The 25,271-nt window shown below is 44.5% G+C and overlaps 1 pseudogene; it reads left to right on the forward strand.

Moving 5' to 3' along the window:
- The first annotated feature begins 12,315 nt into the window (after positions 1-12,315).
- Positions 12,316-25,271, forward strand: part of LOC118360267 (E3 ubiquitin-protein ligase TRIM39-like) — a 28,735-nt pseudogene continuing 15,779 nt past the window's right edge.

Raw genomic sequence — 25,271 nt, forward strand, 5'->3', positions numbered from 1 at the left:
GTCTGTTAAACCGCCTCAGTGACCTACTGCAACCGCGAGCTGCCCTTCCGCAGCCAGAGAGTGGAGTGAGGAGTAGAGAGAAGTAATACAATATTACGGAGAGGGAAGAGACTGAAGGAGACCATAAAATGATGCGGGAGGAGCACACCTATTGAATGATGTGCCGAGGCTCTTCTCTTCGAGGATACTGAGGAGGATGCTGTTTCTTCGAGGATACTGAGGGGAATGTTGCTATTGCTGTGGTTGCCGAATGACAACATATACTATATATACAAAAGCATGTGGACACCCCTTCAAATGAGTGGATTCCGCTATTTCAGCCACACCCGTTGCTGACAGGTGTATAAAATCGAGCACACAGCCATTCAATCTCCATAGACAAACATTGGCAGCAGAATGGCCAGACTGAAGAGCTCAGTGACTTTCAATCTGGCACTGTCATAGGATGCCACCTTTCCAACAAGTAATTTTGTCAAATGTCTACCCTGCTATAGCTGCACATTCAACTGTAACTGCTGTTATTGTGAAGTGGAAACTTATAGGAGCAACAACGGCTCAGCCACAAAATGGTAAACCACACAAGCTCACAGAACAGGACCACCGAGTGCTGAAGTGCTTTGCGTGTAAAAATCGTCTGTCCTCGGTTGCAACACTCACTACCAAGTGTTGCCTCTGGAGCTGTCGGCAACACAAGAGCTGTCGGGAACATCATGAAATGGGTTTCCATGGCCAAGCCATAAGATCACCACAATAGCAAGCGTCGGGTAGAGTGGTGTAAAGCTCACTGCCATTTGTATTTGTATTTATTATGGATCCCCATTTGCTGCTTCCAAGGCAGCAGCTACTCTTTCTGGGGTTCGGCTAAAAATTAAGGCAGTTATACAGTTTTAAAAACATTACAATACACCATTGGACTCTAGACCAGTGGATATGTGTTCTCTGGAGTGATGAATCACGCATCACCATCTGGCAGTCTGTTGGACGAATCTGGGTTTGGCGGATGCCGGGAGAACGCTAGAGTACCTGCCCGAATGCATTGTGCCAACTGTACAATTTGGTGGAGGAGGAACGAATGGTCTGAGGCTGTTTTTCATGGTTCGGACAAGGCAGTGAAGGGAAATCTTAACACTACAGCATAGAGTGACTTTCTAGACGATCCTGTGCTTCCAACTTTGTGGCAACAGTTTGGGGAAAGCCATTTCCTATTTTAGGATGACAATGCCCCCATGCATTGTCGGCAGGGTAGCATAGTGGTTAGAGTGGTTAGAGTGTTGGACTAGTAACCGGAAGGTTGCGAGTTCAAACCCCCGAGCTGACAAGGTACAAATCTGTCGTTCTGCCCCTGAACAGGCAGTTAACCCGCTGTTCCCAGGCCGTCATTGAAAATAAGAATTTGTTCTTAACTGACTAGCCTGGTTAAATAAAGGTAAAATAAAAAATGTAAATAAAAAAAATGCACAAAGCGAGGTCCAAACAGAAATGGTTTGTCGAGATTGGTGTGGAAGAACTTAACTGGTCTGCACAGAGCCCTGACCTCAACCCCATCAAACACCTTAGGGATAAATTGAAATGCCGACTGTGAGCCAGGCCTAATTTCCCAAGATCAGTGCCCGACCTCACTAATGCTCTTGTGGCTGAATGGCAGCAAGTCCCCGCAGCAATGTTCCAACATCTAGTGGAAAGCCTTCCCAGAAGAGTGGAGGTTGTTATAGCAGCAATGTGGGGACCAATTCCATATTAATGCCCATGATTTTGGAATGAGATGTTAGATGAGCAGGTGTCCACATACTTTTTGTCATGTAGTGCACCTCTCTCTCCTCTCACTCTCTCTCTCGCCCCCCTCTCTCTCTCTCTCTCTGAGTGTTCTCGATTATACAGGGCTATAATAGCTCCTCTTCAGCTTTCATGTCAGATCAAGTCAGCTCTGTGGGCCAGGTTCACTGAGGCAGGAACTAGTACAAAAGTGCTGAAGAAAGCCAGGAGGGAGAGAGAGAGAAAGAGAGAGAAAGCAAGAGAGCGAGAGAGAGAGAAATAGAGAGAGAGATGGCAGAGGGGCATGGATAGACACACAGCTTTCCTGACAAGAGAGAGAGAGTCTGTCAGGTTCTTTCCGGTCTAGAAACTGGACGATTAAATGCACGTTGCTGGAAATATGTCAATTTGGAAGCGCAGATTTTTGTCAAATACAGGCTACTGTAGTCTCTCTCATGCTGGACACGAGTGAAAGGGAGAGGGCACAGCGCGTGCGAACCGAATCCGCTGACAGATCAAGTTTCACACACAGCCAGAGGAAACATCCCCACATGGTTCTCAAATCCAGAGGCTGAATCTGGTGCCTGGCAGCCATCACATCTCAAACCTGAAGGACTGGGCTCACTCAGTGGCCTACTGCAGTTTCACGGTGCCCTGCAATATCTGAGAAAGCCTTTTAAAGGTAACTTCCTGCAATTCTACACTTACTGCCATCGGGCAGAGAGACGATTTTGTAGTTTCATAGCTAATCTCATGCTATTCTCCACATTATGCCATGAGGCTGAGAGAAAATGTTGAGATCCATAGAGATCCAGTGGACTTTCTCCGAGGCCTATTTGAGCTCTGTTGATTATGCAGTAAACATATAGAGTCTATACTCTGAGTGTCCTCTCATCACCAACCTCTTGCCATGTAGCCTACTGCACAGTTACAGTCAATGTGGTCTCAGAGCATTTTGTATTATTCTGTATGTAAATCCAATACAATAAATTTAGTCTGATATGTTATGTTTCATATGTGTTAATTTGTGGATGTTCATCATCCATTGCGCATGAAATGTTACAAATTACAATTCGTATGAAATGTTACAAATTACAATTCGTATGAAATGTTACAAATTACAATTCGTATGATATGTTACGAATTACGATAACATACAATATGTTACAAATTACAATAACATACAATATGTTACAAATTACAATAACATACAATATGTTACAAATTTGCAAAAAGTATGATATGTTACTAACATGCTAATTAGTTGCATAGCAGCAAAACATTTGTAAGTAGTTGCAAAGTTGCTAATTAGCTAAAATACTGAAGATGTCCACGATGAAATTTGAACACGCAACCTTTGGGTTGCTAAATGTTCGCCTTATACACCTACCCATACACCTCGACCAACCACCCTATTTTCATTCAGTTCTATCTCATGTAACCATATCAATTTCATCATATCATACTACAATGAACAAAAATATAAACGCAACATGCAACAATTTCAAAGATTTTACTGAGTTACAGTAAGGAAATCAGTCAATTTGAATAAATTCATTAGGCACTAATCAATGGATTTCACGTCTGTTGGTCACAGATACCTTAATAAACGGTAGGGGCGTGGATCTGAAAACTAGTCAGTATCTGGTTTGACCAACATTTGCATCATGCAGCACAACACATCTCCTTCACATAGAGTTGATCAGGCTGTTGATTGTGGCCTGTGGAATGTTGTCAAAACTTCAATGGCTGTGCGAAGTTGCTGTAAATGCCTGTCCATACCATAACCCCACCGCCACCATGAGGCGCTCTGTTTACAACGTACAGTTGAAACCGGGATTCATCCGTGAAGAGCACACTCCTCCAGCGTGCCAGTGGCCATTGAAGGTGAGCATTTTCCCACTGAGGTCAGTTACAATGCCAAACTACAGTGAAGATGACGAGCACGCAGATGAGCATCCCTGAGATAGTTTCTGACTGTTTGTGCAGAAATTCTTTGGTTGTGCAAACCCACAGTTGAATCAGCTGTCCAGGTGACTGGTCTCAGACGATCTCGCAGGTGACAAATCCGGATGTGAGAAATACGTTTTTTGTTCATTTCAAATATTTCTGGGATCTTTTATTTCATCTCATGAAACATGGGAACATGTTGCTTTATATTTTTTGTTCAGTATAATTTCAGTGACCCGGATTTACGTTTACTATGTCACGTCTAGTCTATGAGACCAGCCTGTTACTGTAGCTCTGGTCATTGGACAGATAACTTCTCTAGAGGGTACTGTATAGGCCCATGAGGCGGGCAGACACTGTTCCGGCTAATGTGGGCATGCTGGGTGTGTACAGAGGAGGAAATACACAGCTGGAGAAAATCAATAAGGACAGAGCGAATGCGTGGAGCAATTATTAATGTTCTGCTTGTGTTGGAATTCCTCAGAAAAGCAACACATAGGGAATAGGATCAGAGGTAACGAACACCGGAAATATATCTTGGGTGGGAAAGCATCCCATTCTGAGACATTTTTCCAGACCTCATAACAACTACATCTTTACTGACCCTAATGTTAGGCTACAAATTCAATATAGGCCTATAATAATTGATACAAATGCTCCAATCATAGAATCATTTGAAATCATGTGTCCTAATGAATATAACATGCATAGGCCTGATCTGATTTTAGCATCCCTAAAAAAATGTTATTGGACTTGCACACTACCAATGCACATGGTAGCATATAAGCTATGTCAATTTTCAGTTCAATTAATTACCCAAGTACCAACAGGCTACTTAACACACTGAACACAAATATAAACGCAACATGCAACAATTCCAAAGATTTGACTGACTCAAATAAGGAAACCAAATCAATTGAAATCAAATTAATTAGGCCCTAATCTATGGATTTCAGATGACTGGGAATACAGATATGCATTTGTTGGCCATAGCCTTTAAAAAAGGTAGGGGCGTGGATCAGAAAACCAGTCAGTATCTGGTGTGACCGTAATTTGCCTAATGCAACGCCACACATCTCCTTCGTATAGAGCTGATCAGGCTGTTGATAGTGGCCTGTAGAATGTTGTCCCACTCTTCTTCAATGGCTGTGTGGAGTTGCTGGATATTGTCTGGAAATGGAACACTGTCGTAAATGTTGATCCAGAGCATTCCAAACATGCTCAATGGGTGACATGTCTGGTGGGTATACTCGCCTTGGAAAAACTGGTATATTTTCAGCCTCCGGAAATTGTGTACGGATCCTTGCGACATGTAGCCGTGCATTATCATTCTGAAACATGAGGTGATGGCGGCGGATGAATGGCACAACAATGGGCCTCAGGATCTCGTCACGTTAGCTCTGTGCATTCAGATGCATTTGTGTTCATTGTCTGTTGCTTATGCCTGCCCATACCAGAAATGCTCACTAACAGCGATGTAAACACATATGCGCACAACATTTGACAGAAATAAGCTTTTTGTGCATAAGGAACATTTCTGGGATCTTTTATTTCAGCTCATTAAACATGGGACCAACACCAACATGCTGTGTTATATTTCTATTCAGTATAAAACACACCTCTAGCCATCCAACACACGTTTTGAATCGATGTTATTTCCACGTCATTTCAATGAAATTACCTTTAACCGACGTGGAAAATACTTTGAATTGATGTCTGTACAGTGTGAAATATTTCACGAGTCCCGGTGTTAAGACCTTGGAGTTATTCAAACAGAGCAACAAAAAGTATTTCTATCTCTCTCTCTGTTCTTATCTCGCGGCAGAGAGGGCGTGCGGCGTGGAGAATGGATTGTCAAGTCAACCAAGTCAGAGCAGCAATTCCCATCTCCCCCAGGTAACGCAGTCACACACGAAAGTGCATTTCAGACAGCGATTTACCTCCTTCCTGGATATAAAATAAATAAATAAAATAAATCACTAGCAGTTGTTTTTTAACTAAGGGTGAATTTCTTGTTTTTCTGGTAAATCTCAACTGAGTGCCTTTACTCTGGGGTACAGGCCAGTATGTAGTTGCTAACCTAGTCAAAAGTTCCTGATAGCACTCTAGCACAGGTGGGATTGCAAATTTCGGTTGGGTCTTTTTTTGCCCATTTATTAGCAGCAAAGATAAAACATAAAGAATGCAATGCAGGCAAATGTAGTTACCATAGGCGCCTATCATAATTCCAAGGTGTAAATCTTGAGCACATTAAGAACTGTATCAAAGATGATCTATTATATTGACAAGATAGTCGAGTGACCGCTCTAACAATGGAAATACATGGAAGGCAGGCGGGTGGAGGCGATATCACGTGGGACCATTCTAGCCAATGAGAGGGCTGATACGTGTGCGCACAGCAACTCCGATATTTTTCAAAGTTGCAAAAATGCCTTGTGCGTCCACTTATATTAGTGCATTCGTGACAACCTAGCCATTATGACAATTCAATTCGATCAAATAAGCCTCACGGACCAATTAACAATTCCATTTTTTTGTTGACCAAATTCGATATTGACCTCCATACAAAAATTCCTCACTTTGTGGTGTTATTTTTGTGGACAGATTTTGGGCACCGTAAACCATCTGGCTTCGCCTCTTCCTATCTGACTGTATTCTCTCCATACCTGTGCATCCCTACTTCCTGGTCACCTGTGTGCCTATATACTGTACGTGTGATCACTGACCCATGACCCAACAAATAGTTCCTTCTCGTGTCAAATTTAATTGGAATATACCTGTATGGACAGTGCATTCAGAAAGAATGCAGACCCCTTGACTTTTTCCAAATTTTGTTATGTTACAGCCCTATTCGAAAATTGATTAAAATAGTTTTTCCCCCTCATTAATCTACACACAATATCCCATAATGACAAAGCAAAAACAGGTTATTCAAAATGTTTGCAAACACATGAAAACTTTTTTTTTTACATAAAGTTAGGACACACCTACTCATACAAGGACTTTTCTTTACTGTTCTTTTTTTCCACATTGTAGAATAATAGTGAAGACATCAAAACAATGAAATAACACATATGGAATCATGTAGTAACCCAAAAAAGTGTTAAACAAAAAAACAACTGTCATCAAGGCAAAGGGTGGCCACCTTTGTTTAATACTTCTGGTTGCTACATGATTCCATATGTGTTATTTCATTGTTTTGATGTCTTATTCTACAATGTAGAAAATAGTAAAAAATAAAGAAAATCCCTTGAATGAGTAGGTGTCCAAACCTTTCACTGGTACTGTAAGTATTCAGACCCATTACTCAGTACGTTGTTGAGGCACCTTTGGCAGCGATTACAGACTCAGGACTTCTTGGGTATGACACTACAAGCTTGGCAAACATGTATTTGGTGGGTTTCTCCCATTCTTCTCTGCAGATCCTCTCAAGCTCTGTCAGGTTGGATGGGGAGCATCACTGCACAGCTATTTTCAGGTCTCCAGAGATGTTCGATCGAGTTCAAGTCCGGGCTCTGGCTGGGCCACTCTAGGACAGTCAGAGACTTGTCCCAAAGCCAATTCTGCATTGTCTTGGCTGGGTGCTTAGGATCGATATCCTGTTGGAAGGTGAACCTTCGCCCCAGTCTGAAGTCCTGAGCGCTCTGGAGAAGGTTTTCATCAAGGATCTCTCTGTACTTTGCTCCGTTCATCTTTCCCTCGATTCTGACTAGTCTCCCATTCCTGCCGCTGAAAAATATCCCGACAGCATGATGCTGCCACCACCATGCTTCCCCGCAGGGATGGTGCTTGGTTTCCTACAGACGCAACGCTTGCCATTCAGGCCAAAGAGTTCAATCTTGGTTTCATCAGACCAGAGAATCTTGTTTCTCATGGTCTGAGAGTCCTTAATGTGCCTTTTGGCGAACTCCAAACTCATTTGCTTTTTACTGAGGAGTGGCTTCTGTCTGGCACCTTTAACTTAAAGGCCTGATTGGTGGAGTGCTGCAGAGATGGTTGTTCTCCACAGAGGAACTCTTGAGCTTTGTCAATGACCATCGTGTTCTTGGTCACCTCCCTGACCAAGGCCCTTCTCCCCCAATTGCTCAGTTTGGCCAGCCGGCCAGCTCTAGGAAGATTGTTGGTGGTTCCTAATTTCTTCAATTTAAGAATAATGGAGGCCTCTGTGTTCTTGGGGACCTTCAATGCTGACATCTTGTAGAGTCCATGCCCTGACGAATCGAGGCTGTTCTGTGGGCAACTACATATTTGGAAGGTGTTCTTAATGTTTTATATACTCAGTGTAGTTTGTAGTGGTGTTCAGCTCCTTGTTGCTATTGGAGTGTAGAGCAACTATATTGGGTCTCTAAACAGTGACCCTGAGGTTCCAGCTCTAGTGCACTACGTCCTGTGCTATAAAATTACAGACCTCTTGGCAGATGCCATAGTTATAAGCGGTGGATAGAGCCAAAGGGGAGCTCCACTTTCTCTGAAAGGTTTAATTTCATCCCTCAGGCATGTTTTCTCTTTCAATGGTCTCTGTTCCAAAGGTCAACATGTGCACCGCCTCCTGTATCTTCCCTCTACATGGATAACGAAGGTCCCTGGGTTGGATAATAATGATCTGGAGTGACAGCAGATCTAGGATCAGATTACCTGATGACCAACTTCACCGTGGCCTTACATTGGGCCATGAAGAACTGCTATGAAACATATAGGAGGTATTTGGAGCTAATCCATGCCACCTACTTTTCCCTCCACCTCAGTGTACTGTACTGTATGTACTCTGAAACATATTGACCAAGAGGAGAATAGAGAGGAGAGATAAGAGAAGATAGTGATAGAGAATGGTGAGAGATGGCTGAGAGAACAGGTGATCAAGATAATGGATAGAGAGGAAGGTGGGAAGGATAGAGTGAGATGTGGGGAAGAAAGCGACATGGAGAGGTGGATATAGAATAATGGAAGATGAGAGAGGGTGAGAATGAGAGTGAGTTGGAGAAGATGGTGGTAGACTAGGGGTGGAGAATGGAGGGATAGAGATGGAGAAAAGAGAAAGGAGAGAGATGAAGGGAAGGGGGAGGGAGGGGGAATAGAGGGGGTTAGTAGTGCTGTCAAGACCTGTCACAGACCCCCACTCTGAAGGAGGAGTAGAATTAACCATGGATCATGTCAGAAGGGAAATACCATCATCAAAGGGATTAGCATATCCTATTTTCTCTCTCTCTCTTCTTGTCGTCCTCCTTCTCTGTCTTCTCTTCACTCTCGCTCTTTTCTCACTTGCTATCTCTTTCTACCTCCCCCTCTCTGTTCCCGCCCCTCTCCCCCTCTCTCTCTCTCTCTCTCTCTCTCTCTCTCTCTCTCTCTCTCTCTCTCTCTCTCTCATGAACAGTTTCTTTCAGCAGATGGAGACAGCGAGTGCTCCTCTCCTCAGTGTCTGGCCAGGCTGTAATTGCAGTGAACCTGACATCTTCCAACAAAGACCTTCTGAATCAGTCTGTGACATTTCACTTAATGGAGAGTTACCGTGACATAGCTGTAGTCTAGGTAGAACTGGGACAGGACAGGGATACTCTGGAGGCATGGCAATAGTTTAAAGTGATTTTCTTTCCTTCACCTGAATCTGCAACATATCCTATGTGACTTGCCAAACTAAAATATTATCCCTGAGTGGCCAAACTCACATGACATGACCTGACCAATACTGCACCACTACCATGTGTTGTTGCTATGACTGCACCACTACCATGTGTTGTTGCTATGACTGCACCACTACCATGTGTTGTTGCTATGAATGCAGCACTACCATGTGTTGTTGCTATGACTGCACCACTACAATGTGTTGTTGCTATGAATGCACCACTACCATGTGTTGTTGCTATGACTGCACCACTACAATGTGTTGTTGCTATGAATGCACCACTACCATGTGTTGTTGCTATGACTGCACCACTACCATGTGTTGTTGCTATGACTGCACCACTACAATGTGTTGTTGCTATGAATGCACCACTACCATGTGTTGTTGCTATGACTGCACCACTACAATGTGTTGTTGCTATGAATGCACCACTACCATGTGTTGTTGCTATGAATGCAGCACTACCATGTGTTGTTGCTATGACTGCACCACTACAATGTGTTGTTGCTATGACTGCACCACTACCATGTGTTGTTGCTATGACTGCACCACTACAATGTGTTGTTGCTATGACTGCACCACTACCATGTGTTGTTGCTATGACTGCACCACTACAATGTGTTGTTGCTATGAATGCACCACTACAATGTGTTGTTGCTATGACTGCACCACTACCATGTGTTGTTGCTATGAATGCAGCACTACCATGTGTTGTTGCTATGACTGCACCACTACAATGTGTTGTTGCTATGACTGCACCACTACCATGTGTTGTTGCTATGACTGCACCACTACAATGTGTTGTTGCTATGAATGCACCACTACCATGTGTTGTTGCTATGAATGCACCACTACCATGTGTTGTTGCTATGAATGCACCACTACCATGTGTTGTTGCTATGACTGCACCACTACCATGTGTTGTTGCTATGAATGCACCACTACCATGTGTTGTTGCTATGAATGCACCACTACCATGTGTTGTTGCTATGACTGCACCACTACCATGTGTTGTTGCTATGACTGCACCACTACCATGTGTTGTTGCTATGACTGCACCACTACAATGTGTTGTTGCTATGGCAGCACCACTAACATGTGTTGTTGCTATGACTGCACCACTACCATGTGTTGTTGCTATGACTGCACCACTACCATGTGTTGTTGCTATGACTGCACCCCTACCATGTGTTGTTGCTATGAATGCACCACTACCATGTGTTGTTGCTATGACTGCACCACTACCATGTGTTGTTGCTATGACTGCACCACTACCATGTGTTGTTGCTATGACTGCACCACTACTATGTGTTGTTGCTATGGCAGCACCACTAACATGTGTTGTTGCTATGACTGCACCACTACCATGTGTTGTTGCTATGACTGCACCACTACAATGTGTTGTTGCTATGACTGCACCACTACAATGTGTTGTTGCTATGACTGCACCACGGCCAAACAGTATTATAACCACGGTCAGGTAGTCACATGATAAAGCTATATCATGACCATGGCCAAAATATAAGGGACCACATTACAAGCATGATGTTTCTCACCTTAATCCTCCCTACAACCTTCCCCGGTCTGACCACAGGGCAACCAGCTGCATGGTCTACACCACCTCGTTAGTGCCAAGGTCATCACTGATTACATTATAAGGACGTTATTGAGTGGTGAGTAGGACAATATTTATTTGTGTGGGTGGGCAGGGGTTCGGTTATTTATTTGTGTGGGTGGGCAGGTGTACGGTTATTTATTTGTGTGGGTGGGCAGGGGTACGGTTATTTATTTGTGTGGGTGGGCAGGGGTACGGTTATTTATTTGTGTGGGTGGGCAGGGGTACGGTTATTTATTTGTGTGGGTGGGCAGGGGTACGGTTATTTATTTGTGTGGGTAGTGATGGGTACGGTTATTTATTTGTGTGGGTAGTGATGGGTACGTTTATTTATTTGTGTGGGTAGTGATGGGTAAGGTTATTTATTTGTGTGGGTGGGCAGGGGTACGGTTATTTATGTGTGTGGGTGGGTGGGCAGGGGTACGGTTATTTATTTGTGTGGGTGGGCAGGGTACGGTTATTTGTGTGTGTGGGTGGGTGGGTGGGTGGGTGGGTGGGTGGGTGGGTGGGTGGGCAGGGGTACGGTTATTTATTTGTGTGGGTGGACAGGGCTACGGTTATTTATGTGTGTGGGTGGGCAGGGGTAAGGTTATTTATGTGTGTGGGTGGGTGGGCAGGGGTACGGTTATTTGTGTGTGTGGGTGGGTGGGCAGGGGTACGGTTATTTATTTGTGTGGGTGGGCAGGGGTACGGTTATTTGTGTGTGTGGGTGGGCAGGGGTACGGTTATTTGTGTGTGTGGGTGGGCAGGGGTTTGGTTATTTATTTGTGTGGGTGGGCAGGGGTACGGTTATTTATTTGTGTGGGTGGGCAGGGGTACGGTTATTTATTTGTGTGGGTGGGCATGGGTATGATCATTTGCGTATTTGTGTGTGTGTGTGTGTGTGTGTGTGTGTGTGTGTGTGTGTGTGTGTGTGTGTGTGTGTGTGTGTGTGTGTGTGTGTGTGTGTGTGTGTGTGTGTGTGTGTGTGTGTGTGATCATCTGTATGTTTAGTGTGTGTGTGTCGGTGTGTGGTAGAACGTGGGACAATTTTAAGTCACATTCTTTGGAGGTTTCTTTGCTGATCTGTGTTTTCTTCCTAGTAGGAGCTGGGAACAGGCATCTTAGGCTTAGTTTACGTGGCAGCCCAATTCTGATATTTTGCCCAATGTTTGGCAAAAGATCTGATCTGATTGGTCAAAAGACCAGAATGGGCTTCCTGTGTAAACGCAGCCTTCGTGTGTCTGGGATGCCTATGATCCAAATGAACAATGACAGGACCATTCCATAGTACACTGGAAGCCCAAACCTTTCCATAAATAATTCCTGCTTCCCAGTCTTCCAACTCACCTGGCCCCAGAAATACCTCCCTTAATTTAATTAATGATGAGATTCCAAGATGACAACTTTTATCTGCAGAGCTACTCAACCAGTAGGGGAAACGAGCAGCTCTCAGCATGTAGGGGAACAGAACTGCCCTCAGCCTGTAGAGGAACAGAGCAGCCCTCACCCTGTAGGGGAAGAGAACAGCCCTCAGCCTGTAGGGAGACAGAACAGCCCTCAGCCTGTAGGGGAAGAGAACAGCCCTCACCCTGTAGGGGAACAGAGCAGCCCTCACCCTGTAGGGGAAGAGAACAGCCCTCAGCCTGTAGGGGAACAGAACAGCCCTCAGCCTGTAGGGGAAGAGAACAGCCCTCAACCTGTAGGGGAACAGAGCAGTCCTCAGCCTGTAGGGGAACAGAACAGCCCTCAGCCTGTAGGGGAAGAGAACAGCCCTCAGCCTGTAGGGGAACAGAACAGCCCTCAGCCAGTAGGGGAACAGAGCAGCCCTCAGCCTGTAGGGGAACAGAACAGCCCTCAGCCTGTAGGGGAACAGAACAGCCCTCAGCCTGTAGGGGAACAGAGCAGCCCTGTGCCCTTGGTGAGATAGAACAGCACTACCTGATAAAAAGTTACGCCGTCATGGATCAAAATATACATAATGCAACAATATACAAAAGATAGACAGGATAGTGCCATATTTCAATTCCTTTAATGAAGTTGTACTTTCAAGAAGCAAAGTTTCTGCTTTGTTGCTGACATGCAAAACACTCCGGGACTGTATCAACAGCGGACTACCAAAATATAGTTTTTGAGTGGAATTCCCCTTTAAATGGCTGTCCCCCTTTCCTCAACATGACAACAGTACCTTGAGTATATGATATCCAAAGCCTAGATGAAACCCATATGGGGTTTCAGAGTTATCATCTAAAAAAACGGGTTTTTCCCGTACCTTTACAATTCCACCTGTGCAACAGTGGCTATCAGAAACTTTTGACTAGGTTAGCTACTACAAAAGTAAGAACTGTGTGGTTTCCATACATGTGCATCCCTACTTCCTGGTCACCTGTGTGCCTATATACTGTACATGACCTGTGACCCATGACCCAACATAAAGTGTGCCCTGTACGCAGTGTACAAATTAAATGGTGAAAAGATTGACTCCACACACACACACATGAACCACAGAAGTATTTGTTATCACCTGGAAAACGGTTTAATTCCAGCCTAAGACAGACAGGCAAAGGGAGAAACAGAGATCCTGTATGCTGTATCTATCACTCAGTCGATACAGAGAAAAACAGCAAGTTCAGCATGAGAGAGAATGAGAGCAGGGAGAGAGAGAGAGAGAGAGAGAGAGAGAGAGAGAGAGAGAGAGAGAGAGAGAGAGAGAGAGAGAGAGAGAGCAAAAGAGAGAGAGAGAGAGCAAAAGAGAGAGAGCAAAAGAGAGAGAGCAAAAGAGAGAGAGCAAAAGAGAGAGAGCAGTGCTGCAGGCTTTCTTATGGGACCATAAAGATTAATTTGTCATTAAAGGAATCTGCACAGTGGAATGCATATTACTGAGCATAATTGCAATTTAAAGCAATTATACACCAATCATTTATTCTGCACACAGTTAAGAATGGGAACATAAAGCCATTTATGAAACTGAATTAGATTGTATAAGACTCCGGGCTCCGACAGGGCTGAGGATTGTCCTCTGGTATCTTTGACCTACAGTCATTCTGAAAGACCAACACGAAATAAACCATTTCTGTTGCATTTCTGGACAATGGCAGTTATACAGTGAGTTATATTTAGTTGGTGAATACTGGTGGACCTTCTTCTCAGTCAGTGCATATGCAGCAAAATGTGGTGTGTGTGTGTGTGTGTGTGTGTGTGTGTGTGTGTGTGTGTGTGTGTGTGTGTGTGTGTGTGTGTGTGTGTGTGTGTGTGTAGCATTTTGTGTGTGTGTGTGTGTGCATTTGTGTGTGTGTGTGTGTGTGTGTGTGTGTGTGTGTGTGTGTGTGTGTGTGTGTGTGTGTGTGTGTGTGTGTGTGTGTGTGTGTGTGTGTGTGCATTTGTGTGTGTGTGTGTGTGTGTGTGTGTGTGTGTGTGTGTGTGTGTGTGTGTGTGTGTGTGTGTGTGTGTGTGTGTGTGTGTGTGTGTGTGTGTGTGTGTGTGTGTGTGTGTTGATGTGTTGATGTGTTGATGTTGTTGCAGAAGCCCCTGTTAAATAGAAGCTCCTGTGCTAAGGAATATAAGGAATGATCATGCCATCCATGTGAGAGGCCAGATAAAACCCACTGCCACTAGACTGTGTCACAGCTACACAAACTATGATTAGCCAAGAAATTAGGTCTTATATCAACACAATAGAGGGGGCTGGGAGAGGAGAGAGGGAACGAGAGGGTCAGAGTGAGAGGAGGGGGTGGAGGGGAGAGAAGAGAGGGAGAAATTGGAGACAGCTATAGGGAGATAAAGGGAGAACACAAAATGAGAAGGAGACAGAGAGAAAAAGGAGAAAATGAGAGAGAAAGAGAATGGAAGAGAAAAACACCTAATAAAAGGGGAGACGGAGGGAGGGAGGGAGGGAGGGAGGGAGGGTGTAGGAAATAGACAGCCCAATAAATGAGAGAAAGAGGGAGGGAGGGTGGAGGAAATAGACAGCCCAGTAAATGAGAGAAAGAGGGAGGGAGGGTGGAGGAAATAGACAGCCCAGTAAATGAGAGAAAGAGGTAGGGAGGGTGGAGGAAATAGACAGCCCAGTAAATGAGAGAAGACAGGAAGAGTGGATGAGAGGGAGAGGAAAAGAGGGAGATTATTTGGGCCATATAATGTGTTGATAAGGATCCTGGTGGAAATCATTGACCACCAGTGAAACATCACCACTCTCTCACTACGGAGCTCTATTTACTTAGTGTTGTACAACTAGACTTTGGACAAATACCACTAGTTATTCTTCCCTGGACAGAGAAAAACACAAGTCGATAGGTTGAAAACAACACTGAAAAATCCAGACAGAAAACACAAGACAGAAAACGAAAACCTGATTAAGGAGTACAAATATAGCCTAGCCTAGCGTATGGGTCTCTGGACCCCCTCCAATCACACGTCACACTGTCTGAAGGAACAGGAAGCTTTGTGACATCTCTCTGATGGTCTCTTGTGCCTGTCTCTACTGTACTATTTATGCTGCTCGCTGCCCTGAAGACCACAGTACACCAGGCACCCTGCCTGGGCTTCTCCATTTCCCCATCATCATGATGGGTTTCTGCCCTGAAGACCACAGTACACCAGGCACCCTGCCTGGGCTTCTCCATTTCCCCATCATCATGATGGGTTTCTGCCCTGAAGACCACAGTACACCAGGCACCCTGCCTGGGCTTCTCCATTTCCCCATCATCATGATGGGTTTCTGCCCTGAAGACCACAGTACACCAGGCACCCTGCCTGGGCTTCTCCATTTCCCCATCATCATGATGGGTTTCTGCCCTGACACAGAGCAATCTCACCTAGACATGCAGACAGGACCATGGACTGTACACAAACACACACACATATACATCCAGAAACACACACACACACACCCCATGCCCTCTCAAACAGGCAGTAATACTAAAAGCACTATGACAACATGCATAATTAAAGCTGCCCTACCCAAAAATAGCTGGATGACAGAGAGGATGGGAGGAGTCTGGAAATGAGAGGATGGGAGAGGGAGAGACAGGGGGAGAGATGGAGGAAGAAGATCAAGGGAGAGAAAGACAAAGAGAAGTAAGAGAACAGAGTGAAGACTGGGAAATAAAAGGGTGGAAGGAAGGAGGAGAGGTAGGGCAGAAGAGAAAGGAGATTGAGGGAGAGAAAATAGGTGGAGTAGGAGAAAAAAGAGGTCGAGTATGAGAAAAAGAGGTGGAGTAGGAGAGAAAAGAGGTGGAGTATGAGACAAAAGAGGTGGAGTAGGAGAGAAAATAGGTGGAGTAGGAGAGAAAAGAGGTGGAGTAGGAGAGAAAAGAGGTGGAGTAGGAGAGAAAAAAGGTGGAGTAGGAGAGAAAAGAGGTGGAGTATGGGAAAAAAGAGGTGGAGTAGGAGAGAAAAGAGGTGTAGGAGAGAAAAGAGGTGGAGTAGGAGAGAAAAGAGGTGGAGTAGGAGAGAAAAAAGGTGGAGTAGGAGAGAAAAGAGGTGGAGTATGGGAAAAAAGAGGTGGAGTGGGAGAGAAAAGAGGTGGAGTATGAGAGAAAAGAGGTGGAGTAGGAGAGAAAAGAGGTGGAGTATGAGAGAAAATAGGTGGAGTAGGAGAGAAAAGAGGTGGAGTATGAGAGAAAATAGGTGGAGTATGAGAGAAAAGAGGTGGAGTATGAGAGAAAAGAGGTGGAGTAGGAGAGAAAATAGGTGGAGTAGGAGGGAAAAGAGGTGGAGTATGAGAAAATGAGGTGGAGTATGAGAGAAAATAGGCAGATTATGAGAGAAAAGAGGTGGAGTATGAGAGAAAAGAGGTGAAGTATGAGAGAAAAGAGGTGGAGTAGGAGAGAAAAGAGGTGGAGTATGAGAGAAAAGAGGTGGAGTATGAGAGAAAAGAGGTGGAGTATGAAAGAAAAGAGGTGGAGGCGGAGAGAAAAGAGGTGGAGTATGAAAGAAAAGAGGTGGAGTCGGAGAGAAAAGAGAGATGATGGACCTGAGAGATGATGGGTCTGAGAGATGATGGGTCTGAGAGATGATGGGTCTGAGAGATGATGGGCCTGAGAGATGAAGGACCTGAGAGATGATGGGTCTGAGAGATGATGGGCTGAGAGATGAAGTGCCTGAGAGATGATGGGTCTGAGAGATGATGGGTCTGAGAGATGATGGGTCTGAGAGATGATGGGTCTGAAAGATGTTCATATAGTGAATATACCTGTTTACTGGTGTGAATGGTTTATGCTAAATTAGGGTAATTCCTTTGAGGATGCCTGTGCTCATCCTTCTAGGAGAGGTGGGCTATGTTGTTGCAAATCACTACCAGATTATATTCAGCTATGTTGTTGCAGAGCACGACCAGATTACATTCAGCTATGTTGTTGCAGAGGACTACCAGATTATATTCAGCTATTTTGTTGCAGAGCACTACTAGATTATATTCAGCTATGTTGTTGCAGAGGACTACCAGATTATATTCAGCTATGTTGTTGCAGAGGACTACCATATTATATTCAGCTATGTTGTTAGGGCACTACCAGATTATATATATATATATTTTTTTTTTTTACCTTTATTTAACCAGGCAAGTCAGTTAAGAACAAATTCTTATTTTCAATGACGGCCTAGGAACAGTGGGTTAACTTCCTGTTCAGGAGCAGAACGACAGATTTGTACCTTGTCAGCTCGGGGGTTTGAACTTGCAACCTTCCAGTTACAAGTCCAACACTCTAACCACTATGCTACCCTAACCCTAACCCTATTCAGCTATGTTGTTGCAGATCACTACCAGATTATATTCAGATAGGAGAGGTTCACTATGTTGTTGTTAGGGCACGACCAGATTATATTCAGGTAGGAGAGGTTCACTATGTTGTTGCAGAGCACTACCAGATTATATTCAGATAGGAGAGGTTCACTATGTTGTTGTTAGGGGACGACCAGGTTATATTCAGATAGGATAGGTTCACTATGTTGTTGTTAGGGCACTACCAGATTATATTCAGATAGGAGAGGTTCACTGTGTTGTTTTTAGGGCACTACCAGATTATATTCAGATAGGAGAGGTTCACTATGTTGTTGCAGGGCACTACAAGATTATATTCAGATAGGAGAGGTTCACTATGTTGTTGCAGGGCACTACCAGATTATATTCAGCTATGTTGTTGCAGATCACTACCAGATTATATTCAGCTCTGTTGTTGCAGGGCACTACCAGGTTATATTCAGCTCTGTTGTTGCAGATCACTACCAGATTATATTCAGCTAGGAGAGGTTCACTATGTTGTTGCAGGGCACTACCAGGTTAAATTCAGCTCTGTTGTTGCAGGGCAATACCAGGTTATATTCAGCTCTGTTGTTGCAGGGCACTACCAGGTTATATTCACCTCTGTTGTTGCAGATCACTACCAGGTTATATTCAGCTAGGAGAGGTTCACTATGTTGTTGTTAGGGCACTACCAGGTTATATTCAGCTCTGTTGTTGTTAGGGCACTACCAGGTTTTATTCAGCTCTGTTGTTGCAGGGCACTACCAGGTTAAATTAGCTCTGTTGTTGCATGGCACTACCAGGTTATATTCAGCTCTGTTGTTGCAGGGCACTACCAGGTTATATTCAGATAGGAGAGGTTCACTATGTTGTTGTTAGGGCACTACCAGATTATATTCAGCTAGGAGAGGTTCACTATGTTGTTGCAGGGCACTACCAGGTTATATTCAGATAGGAGAGGTTCACTATGTTGTTGTTAGGGCACTACCAGATTATATTCAGCTAGGAGAGGTTCACTATGTTGTTGCAGGGCACTACCAGGTTATATTCAGCTCTGTTGTTGTTCGGGCACTACCAGGTTATATTCAGCTCTGTTGTTGCAGGGCACTACCTGGTTATATTCAGCTCTGTTGTTGCAGGGCACTACCAGGTTATATTCAGCTCTATTGTTGCAGGGCACTACCAGGTTATATTCAGCTCTGTTGTTGCAGGGCACTACCAGGTTATATTCAGCTCTGTTGTTGCAGGGCACTACCAGGTTATATTCAGCTCTGTTGTTGCAGGGCACTACCAGGTTATATTCAGATAGGAGAGGTTCACTATGTTGTTGCAGGGCACTACCAGGTAATATACAGCTCTGTTATTGCAGGGCACTACCAGGTTATATTCAGCTCTGTTGTTGCAGGGCACTACCAGGTTATATTCAGATAGGAGAGGTTCACTATGTTGTTGCAGGGCACTACCAGGTTATATTCAGCTCTGTTGTTGCAGGGCACTACCAGATTATATTCAGCTAGGATAGGTTCACTATGTTGTTGCAGGGAACTACCAGGTTATATTCAGCTCTGTTGTTGCAGGGCACTACCAGGTTATATTCAGCTCTGTTGTTGCAGGGCACTACCAGGTTATATTCAGCTCTGTTGTTGTTAGGGCACTACCTGGTTATATTCAGCTCTGTTGTTGTTAGGGCACTACCTGGTTATATTCAGCTCTGTTGTTGCAGGGCACTACCAGGTTATATTCAGCTCTGTTGTTGCAGGGCACTACCAGGTTATATTCAGCTCTGTTGTTGTTAGGGCACTACCAGGTTATATTCAGCTCTGTTGTTGTTAGGGCACTACCTGGTTATATTCAGCTCTGTTGTTGCAGGGCACTACCAGATTATATTCAGCTAGGAGAGGTTCACTATGTTGTTGCAGGGAACTACCAGGTTATATTCAGCTCTGTTGTTGTTCGGGCACTACCAGGTTATATTCAGCTAGGAGACGTTCACTATGTTGTTGCAGGGCACTACCAGGTTATATTCAGCTCTGTTGTTGTTAGGGCACTACCAGGTTATATTCAGCTCTGTTGTTGTTAGGGCACTACCTGGTTATATTCAGCTCTGTTGTTGCAGGGCACTACCAGGTTATATTCAGCTCTGTTGTTGCAGGGCACTACCAGGTTATATTCAGCTCTGTTGTTGCAGGGCACTACCAGGTTATATTCAGCTCTGTTGTTGCAGCGCACTACCAGGTTATATTCAGCTCTGTTGTTGCAGGGCACGACCAGGTTATATTCAGATAGGAGAGGTTCACTATGTTGTTGCAGGGCACTACCAGGTTATATTCAGCTCTGTTGTTGTTAGGGCACTACCAGGTTTTATTCAGCTCTGTTGTTGCAGGGCACTACCAGGTTAAATTAGCTCTGTTGTTGCATGGCACTACCAGGTTATATTCAGCTCTGTTGTTGCAGGGCACTACCAGGTTATATTCAGATAGGAGAGGTTCACTATGTTGTTGTTAGGGCACTACCAGATTATATTCAGCTAGGAGAGGTTCACTATGTTGTTGCAGGGCACTACCAGGTTATATTCAGATAGGAGAGGTTCACTATGTTGTTGTTAGGGCACTACCAGATTATATTCAGCTAGGAGAGGTTCACTATGTTGTTGCAGGGCACTACCAGGTTATATTCAGCTCTGTTGTTGTTCGGGCACTACCAGGTTATATTCAGCTCTGTTGTTGCAGGGCACTACCTGGTTATATTCAGCTCTGTTGTTGCAGGGCACTACCAGGTTATATTCAGCTCTATTGTTGCAGGGCACTACCAGGTTATATTCAGCTCTGTTGTTGCAGGGCACTACCAGGTTATATTCAGCTCTGTTGTTGCAGGGCACTACCAGGTTATATTCAGCTCTGTTGTTGCAGGGCACTACCAGGTTATATTCAGATAGGAGAGGTTCACTATGTTGTTGCAGGGCACTACCAGGTAATATACAGCTCTGTTATTGCAGGGCACTACCAGGTTATATTCAGCTCTGTTGTTGCAGGGCACTACCAGGTTATATTCAGATAGGAGAGGTTCACTATGTTGTTGCAGGGCACTACCAGGTTATATTCAGCTCTGTTGTTGCAGGGCACTACCAGATTATATTCAGCTAGGATAGGTTCACTATGTTGTTGCAGGGAACTACCAGGTTATATTCAGCTCTGTTGTTGCAGGGCACTACCAGGTTATATTCAGCTCTGTTGTTGCAGGGCACTACCAGGTTATATTCAGCTCTGTTGTTGTTAGGGCACTACCTGGTTATATTCAGCTCTGTTGTTGTTAGGGCACTACCTGGTTATATTCAGCTCTGTTGTTGCAGGGCACTACCAGGTTATATTCAGCTCTGTTGTTGCAGGGCACTACCAGGTTATATTCAGCTCTGTTGTTGTTAGGGCACTACCAGGTTATATTCAGCTCTGTTGTTGTTAGGGCACTACCTGGTTATATTCAGCTCTGTTGTTGCAGGGCACTACCAGATTATATTCAGCTAGGAGAGGTTCACTATGTTGTTGCAGGGAACTACCAGGTTATATTCAGCTCTGTTGTTGTTCGGGCACTACCAGGTTATATTCAGCTAGGAGACGTTCACTATGTTGTTGCAGGGCACTACCAGGTTATATTCAGCTCTGTTGTTGTTAGGGCACTACCAGGTTATATTCAGCTCTGTTGTTGTTAGGGCACTACCTGGTTATATTCAGCTCTGTTGTTGCAGGGCACTACCAGGTTATATTCAGCTCTGTTGTTGCAGGGCACTACCAGGTTATATTCAGCTCTGTTGTTGCAGGGCACTACCAGGTTATATTCAGCTCTGTTGTTGCAGCGCACTACCAGGTTATATTCAGCTCTGTTGTTGCAGGGCACGACCAGGTTATATTCAGATAGGAGAGGTTCACTATGTTGTTGCAGGGCACTACCAGGTTATATTCAGCTCTGTTGTTGCAGGGCACTACCAGGTTATATTCAGCTCTGTTGTTGCAGGGCACTACCAGGTTATATTCAGCTCTGTTGTTGCAGGGCACTACCAGGTTATATTCAGCTCTGTTGTTGCAGCGCTCTACCAGGTTATATTCAGCTCTGTTGTTGCAGGGCACTACCAGGTTATATTCAGATAGGAGAGGTTCACTATGTTGTTGCAGGGCACTACCAGGTTATATTCAGCTCTGTTGTTGTTAGGACACTACCAGGTTATATACAGCTCTGTTGTTGCAGGGCACTACCAGGTTATATTCAGCTCTGTTGTTGCAGGGCACTACCAGGTTATATTCAGCTCTGTTGTTGCAAGGCACTACCAGGTTATATACAGCTCTGTTGTTGCAGGGCACTACCAGGTTATATTCAGCTCTGTTGTTGCAGGGCACTACCAGGTTATATTCAGATAGGAGAGGTTCACTATGTTGTTGCAGGGCACTACCAGGTTATATTCAGCTCTGTTGTTGCAGGGCACTACCAGGTTCAATTCAGCTCTGTTGTTGCAGGGCACTACCAGATTATATTCAGATAGGAGAGGTTCACTATGTTGTTGTTAGGGCACTACCAGATTATATTCAGCTAGGAGAGGTTCACTATGTTGTTGCAGGGCACTACCAGATTATATTCAGATAGGAGAGGTTCACTATGCTGTTGCAGGGCACTACCAGGTTATATTCAGATAGGAGAGGTTCACTATGTTGTTGTTAGGGCACTACCAGATTATATTCAGCTAGGAGAGGTTCACTATGTTGTTGCAGGGCACTACCAGGTTATATTCAGCTCTGTTGTTGTTAGGGCACTACCAGGTTATATTCAGCTCTGTTGTTGTTAGGGCACTACCTGGTTATATTCAGCTCTGTTGTTGCAGGGCACTACCATATTATATTCAGCTAGGAGAGGTTCACTATGTTGTTGCAGGGAACTACCAGGTTATATTCAGCTCTGTTGTTGCAGGGCACTACCAGGTTATATTCAGCTCTGTTGTTGCAGGGCACTACCAGGTTATATTCAGCTCTGTTGTTGTTCGGGCACTACCAGGTTATATTCAGCTCTGTTGTTGTTAGGGCACTACCAGGTTATATTCAGCTCTGTTGTTGTTAGGGCACTACCTGGTTATATTCAGCTCTGTTGTTGTTAGGGCACTACCTGGTTATATTCAGCTCTGTTGTTGCAGGGCACTACCAGGTTATATTCAGCTCTGTTGTTGCAGGGCACTACCAGGTTATATTCAGCTCTGTTGTTGCAGGGCACTACCAGGTTATATTCAGATAGGAGAGGTTCACTATGTTGTTGCAGGGCACTACCAGGTTATTTTCAGCTCTGTTGTTGCAGGGCACTACCAGGTTATATTCAGCTCTGTTGTTGCAGGGCACTACCAGGTTATATTCAGCTCTGTTGTTGCAGGGCACTACCAGGTTATATTCAGCTCTGTTGTTGCAGGGCACTACCAGGTTATATTCAGATAGGAGAGGTTCACTATGTTGTTGCAGGGCACTACCAGGTTATATTCAGCTCTGTTGTTGCAGGGCACTACCATGTTATATTTAGATAGGAGAGGTTCACTATGTTGTTGCAATTGCATTACCAGGTTATATTCAGCTCTGTTGTTGCAGGGCACTACCAGGTTATATCGAGCTCTGTTGTTGCAAGGCACTACCAGGTTATATTCAGATAGGAGAGGTTCACTATGTTGTTGCAGGGCACTACCAGGTTATATTCAGCTCTGTTGTTGCAGGGCACTACCATGTTATATTTAGATAGGAGAGGTTCACTATGTTGTTGCAGGGCACTACCAGGTTATATTCAGCTCTGTTGTTGCAGGGCACTACCAGGTTATATCGAGCTCTGTTGTTGCAAGGCACTACCAGGTTATATACAGCTCTGTTGTTGCAGGACACTACCATGTTATATTTAGATAGGAGAGGTTCACTATGTTGTTGCAATTGCATTACCAGGTTATATTCAGCTCTGTTGTTGCAGGGCACTACCAGGTTATATCGAGCTCTGTTGTTGCAAGGCACTACCAGGTTATATACAGCTCTGTTGTTGCAGGGCACTACCAGGTTATATTCAGCTCTGTTGTTGCAGGGCACTACCAGGTTATATTCAGCTCTGTTGTTGCAGGGCACTACCAGGTTATATTCAGCTCTGTTGTTGCAGGGCACTACCAGGTTATATTCAGCTCTGTTGTTGCAGGGCACTACCAGGTTATATTCAGATAGGAGAGGTTCACTATGTTGTTGCAGGGCACTACCAGGTTATATTCAGCTCTGTTGTTGCAGGGCACTACCATGTTATATTTAGATAGGAGAGGTTCACTATGTTGTTGCAGGGCACTACCAAGTTATATTCAGCTCTGTTGTTGCAGGGCACTACCAGGTTATATCGAGCTCTGTTGTTGCAGGGCACTACCAGGTTATATTCAGCTCTGTTGTTGCAGGGCACTACCAGGTTATATTCAGCTCTGTTGTTGCAGGGCACTACCAGGTTATATTCAGCTCTGTTGTTGCAGGGCACTAGCTACTTTATTGGGGGGAAATGTAGGTACTATCAGAGACAGAAGAGGAAGCGAGACATCCCACTCCCACATTTTTTCGGGTTCATATACAGTCAATGAACTAAGCAGACCAGACCCAGCTGCTATCACATTGGTGCCTGTCAGTGGAAGCTGGTGGGAGGAGCTATAGGAGGATGGGCTCATTATTATGGCTGGAATGGACGTTCGGAACGCAGTCAAACATGTAGTTTCCATGTTTGATGTGTTTTATACTGTTCCATGTATTCAATTCCAGCATTACAATGAGCCTGTCCTCTTACAGCTCCTCCCACCACCAGCCTCCACTGGTACCTGTGAGAGAGCCAACCCCTTAAGCAGACCGGGACATGACAAAGACTGTGGAACTATGACTGTGATATGTGGTTATCAAACCTAGCTAGGATGAATACACTAACTGTAACTCACTCTGAATAAGAGCCTCTGGTAAATTAATCAAATGTAATACTATTGAGTAAGTTTATTGTTTTTCAAGATAACGGTATATATTTTTGTCAACTATTTTTATAACATTTTGCCATGTGGACATTTTGTAAATACTCAACTCTTTTACTGCTCCACACCAACTCAATAGACTACAGAGTCCTCTGTCTTAAAACACTACAGTGGGACTGTAATAGAAGCCTATAGTATGGTACTGAGGACAGAAAGGGGAGGAAGATGGATGAGAGACAGGGATGAGAGAAAGAGAGAAAGAGGGATGTAGATAGAGGGATGGTGGGGAGAAAGATAGATTAGAGAGAAAGAGGGATGTAGATAGAGGGATGGTGGGGAGAAAGAGGGATGTAGATAGAGGGATGTAGATAGAGGGATGGTGGGGAGAAAGATAGATTAGAGAGAAAGAGGGATGTAGATAGAGGGATGGTGGGGAGAAAGAGGGATGTAGATAGAGGGATGGTGGGGAGAAAGATAGATTAGAGAGAAGAGGGATGTAGATAGAGGGATGGTGGGGAGAAAGAGGGATGTAGATAGAGGGATGGTGGGGAGAAAGATAGATTAGAGAGAAAGAGGGATCCTGCCTGGTAATGCTATAGAAGAGGCTACTGGGTTTAGTTGGACA

The sequence above is a fragment of the Oncorhynchus keta genome, chromosome 27, assembly GCF_023373465.1.
Source record: "Oncorhynchus keta strain PuntledgeMale-10-30-2019 chromosome 27, Oket_V2, whole genome shotgun sequence".
NCBI lineage: Eukaryota > Metazoa > Chordata > Actinopteri > Salmoniformes > Salmonidae > Oncorhynchus > Oncorhynchus keta.